Here is a 4,700-nt window from a genome sequence, read left to right on the forward strand (position 1 = left end):
GTCTTGAACATAAGAATGTATCCAATAAAATCTTAATTCAAAGAGATGACAAATCAAAATATAAAGTATAATAAAATATAATATAGGCCCTAGGCCTACATTAATATAAAAAGTATAGCAAATAAGTACCAGAAATTCATGTGGTGGAAGAAGATACGAATGTAATTTGTATTTAAAAGTATTAATATTTTTAATTGTTTTTAAGTGATCAGGTAATTGATTGGTGGACCTGGCTTGACCCTATCTATCTTAATGCACTATCCAAATCGACCCGGATTCGAGAGATATAGTATAGGCCTAGGTATGCTAACTACTCCTGAGCCTATGCCCTTAGGTCTAGGCCTATCTCTGATCGACATCATAGGCTAGGCTAGGCCGCGCCTAGGCCAGAGCCAGGCCTGGACCAGAGCCTAGGGCTGTGAGTATAGATAGGCCGGTATGGTTAGGCCGAGGTTATATCATGGTTTATGTGCCCAGGTGTATCTTTATTTTTACCCGATCGACTTCTAAAACATGCCATTTATTGCTGATGTTTTGTGCCATAAAACTACAATATATAACAGGTACGGGAACATAATTTTCACCTATTTTGTTGACGGACGTGGCTTTTTCCACGAATCGGGTAGACATCTTGAAGCGATGACAAACATTGCGAATCAGCGGTGCGTAACCAACAGAAATAGATAAGCTCTTGGGCTGATTTTCTGACATCATATTATTAAAAAATCATAACTCCATAACGGGACGTCGTATCCAAAAATTTTTTCCAGCAGAATGTTCTTAAAAGGCTAGCCTTCGGAGAATTGTCCTCCGCCTCCAGACCCTACACTACAGGGAGAGGCCAGTGATTCAAGTCTATGGATCACTTCGCTCGCAAACGCACTTCCATCGAAAATCATGAATGCGGGCCTGAGTGGGACCTGTTGGATCACTAAAATGTGAGTATAATAAAAAATATAACGACCATTTACCAGAGGCTATTTATTTGTTTGCTGCGTTGCGTAATAAGTTGACCTCCTGGACTCTGTCGATTATTATAATTATCACAGACACGTACTTGTATGCCCACTAATGATTACATTACTTTATGATTACGGTACTGTTTCTGTGATTTTAGCAGGCCTAATACGCCAAGTAGTGGTGGTGATTAACTTTTGCTCTGTATTTTAATATCATTATCAGTCAGTGTGGCAAGCAAAATTAGACACGCCCACCACATAGGCCTACACAGTTATGTTCATAAAAATATAGTTTTTTAATGACCTACCTATATTCTGCCCAATCCTTCTTGTTCAAGAGTACAGTATGATTATTCAAATTTTCGATGAAAATAGACTCCAAAATATGATTATAAATATAATGGTAAAAAATCTTCACTGCCTAATCAGCCACATTCTGTCACCAAGAGTCAAAGGATGTTTTGAGGAAATTAAAATGAACATAGGCCTAAACCATGCATTTTCGTGGGTTCATATTACTGTATAACTACAAATTATTGATAATTCGCAGATTTTGGAATTTCCCATATGTTCGAAGGTCAATTTACATCACAGGTTTATTGATATTCATGCGCACCATATATTAGGCCTACTTATCGATTGTTAAATTTCGTTTAGTTACGAGACGTGCGGTTACAGTACAATACTAAACTTAAAAGAAAATTAGAGTTTGCTGGTTACCGGTACTTAAAAAATAGCGTATACGTGATTGTCACCCACCAACATTTCTGAAATGAATATTAATAAATTGGGGAGGGGGGGGGGAAGAAAGGGAAATGGCCGTATTCGACTGGCCGTTCTTCGTTAAACCACGCAGTGGTAAAATCCTACTAACGAAGACGACCAGTTGAATAGAAAACAAAACAAAATGGCTGCATAGTTAACGCGATACACGCTACGTAATCAAGGCTGCTTCGGATTGTGGCAGTATGGGTTTTTCGTAAAAAAAAAATTGTTTTCACTCAGTTTTGGAATTCTGTTAGCCTACACTTATTTTTTGACTTCAATGTGGGTGAATATAATTCTTATTTTCTAAAAATTAATCTAAATTATATTAACGCAAATGTTGTTGCTAAACTGACCAATCGGCCATGTTTGTTTTGGTCACGTGGATACGCTGATTACGTTAATTTTCGTTGTCAACGAAGTCTATTTTACGAACCAGTCGAATGAAAATAATACTTAAAATACTAAATAATACTTTTCTTTTCCTTTTCTTTTCTTTTTTTTTTTTAAATTTCATTTAGGCCTTTGTATATTTTCAGTTTATTCAGATAAAGTGTAATGCATTCTCCGGGAGATGGAATGCGCACCGTCGAGTTTCGGCATTGGTGACGCATCGCATACCAACTGTCTCGCATCGTGCGGGACGGTCCCGCATTTTCCAAGTGATTTTGGATGAAACACGCATTTTGCACTGACACATGCGTGATCCTAAATTTGTCACGCATTGAACACAAGTCTATGCCAAGCCCGTAGCCAGGGGGTTCGTTGGGTTCGAACGAACCCCCCTTTTCATGAAGTGCCTTTTCAACAAAGGCTGGCTAACCTACACTTTAGGCCTAGCCTAGAGTCTATCATCATTAAAAGTCCTACTTTAATACCCGATTGTTAGGCCTACCTAGTAACATAAAAAATTCAGGCCCCGAAACTTGACTCAGAAATACCGGGATGGTGTCCGGCGGGGGATAGTTTCACCTGTATATATTGAAAGTCATGATAATGCCCTTTAAGAGTGAGCTTTTTTGTAGCCTTTGAGTCCCATGCTCCAAACCAGTACTTTTCTATGGTTCAGCTAAAACACCCTTTTGTGTACCCCCTCTGGTAAGCCAAACCATTTCCCTTTGATTACAACATAGATGTGTATAAGAGACAGCAACCAACCATACAAATTTGTCTCGGTTCTTTTTGTTACTGATTGTCTTAAGTGAGTATAGTATGATACAACTTCCAAAGTACTATATAAATAGAAAATAAAGAATAAACCATACTAGATTCTTTGGAGTTTGTATCATGCTACTGTTGTTAAATTACCAATACTGTAGTCCTAAAGTAGTAGTCTTTTGTTTGTTTTTATCTTTTCCCAACTCAAAAAATTACCACTTTAATATATACATTTGTGTAAATGTATGGCCTCTCAAATCAATTAAATAACACCTGTAAATGCTTAGAATGCGGGACCCACACCGGGGTTTTGGCCCTGGTGGCCCCCTGGCCCCAGCCAATGGTGCTCGCAAGTGCCCTTTCAGTATCAAAAAGAACCCCCCTACCAAAATCCTGGCTACGGGCTTGTATGCGTGATAACAATTTATCACAAATTATGGGGAAAAAACCGAAAGGTCCACTGATTAATCTTAGATAATATAGTATAATGAATACGGTACTCCAAGTATCGAAATGCACGTCATCGTGTCGGGATTCAATATTTCGACATTAATTATGTCATCATCAGGAATTAAAAATATTCAAATTAGATATCCCCAATTACTAGCCAATAGAATATTTTAAAAAAATGGTTCGTGTGGGATTCGAACACACGACACGATGTATGATTTTCAAACTGTACTGATAAAGTATTAATTACGCAGTGTTTTAGTTAAGTAAGACAGGCCCGTAGCCAGGTCATTTCAAGGGGGGGTTCTCTGGGCGTGAGGTCCAGAGAACCTAAGCCTAAGGGCCCCGGTAGGGTCGGGGGGCGAAGCCCCCGAAGCCAGAGCAGTTTTTGTGCTTAATGGGTCTATATAATGTTATAAAAGCAGTTATGTTTTGAAAAAGATCTATGTAATAAAAAGGTGGTAATATAATAAAATTAGAAAATATTTCGTGAGTGGATTTCCCTTACGATAAAAAATCGTAACGGTACTGCATGGCGAGTGGATTTCCCGTACGACTAAACATCGTAACGGTACTTGGTTTGGTCTACAGGAGTTCGTGCTTCGAACAGGTCATTCCAATCATAGAAGAAGCCTTTTCATGGAGAAAGTGTACCTTTTTAGCAAAGGTTTGTCTAGGTCGAAACTAACTCCGGCTATATAAAAATTGATTAGAATATTGAAAAATGTTATTCGTGTTAATGAATAGATAAAGATTACTAGGCCTAATATGTCCATTTTATTGATCTAATCTGCGTGTATTTACTTTCATAGTTTATATTTAAATATTTAAAATTGTTTATAAATTTATTTAAAATACTATATGAAATAATGTAATCATTAAATTTATGATAATAATTGATATTTAAATAAACCAAAAGATTGAAACATGTTAAATACAGACACAAAGTATATATAAACCTATTTCTAGATTACAGAAAATATGTAAACCTGTATTAAAATGATATAAATTTATATATATATATATAAATATATATACATAGAAATATTATGCGTAAATATGTATTTATATAACAAATTAAATTTAAACGAAAATATGGAAGAAGCAGAGGAAGAAAGAATTGAATAGGAAAAATTGAAAATGAACAATAATAATCATTTTTTCATTATTGCATCACGTTTTTGTGAAAATAACCCATCTTAAAGGACTATCTGTCGTTTTCTTCTTTGCCACAGTGGAAGTCAGTTATTCTACGACGTTTCGTAATTCTTTATCACTAAAAATTAACACTCGTTTTGACGCAACTCCGTTCTGTTGTGTGTGTGTCTGCTGTTGAAAACAACCTTCCTAATTTTGTGACTGGCTATG

General features: G+C 36.4%; 1 protein-coding gene across 5 annotated transcripts in view; it reads right to left on the minus strand.

Moving 5' to 3' along the window:
• Positions 1-1,483, minus strand: part of LOC117104617 (probable RNA-dependent RNA polymerase 1) — a 28,075-nt gene extending 26,592 nt beyond the window's left edge. For 2 of the 5 annotated variants that reach the window (XM_033245477.1, XM_033245474.1), the window contains exon 1: positions 585-940. The gene's annotated coding sequence lies outside the window, so the exon portion shown is untranslated. Of the gene's footprint in view, positions 1-584; positions 941-971; positions 1,107-1,267 lie in introns of those variants that run through there. The other 3 variants (XM_033245476.1, XM_033245475.1, XM_033245478.1) reach the window with 3 other exon arrangements.
• Positions 1,484-4,700: the final 3,217 nt, after the last annotated feature.

The sequence above is a fragment of the Anneissia japonica genome, unplaced genomic scaffold (genome assembly GCF_011630105.1).
Source record: "Anneissia japonica isolate Jap-2015-1 unplaced genomic scaffold, ASM1163010v1 scaffold287712_len2945570_cov188, whole genome shotgun sequence".
Taxonomy (NCBI): domain Eukaryota; kingdom Metazoa; phylum Echinodermata; class Crinoidea; order Comatulida; family Comatulidae; genus Anneissia; species Anneissia japonica.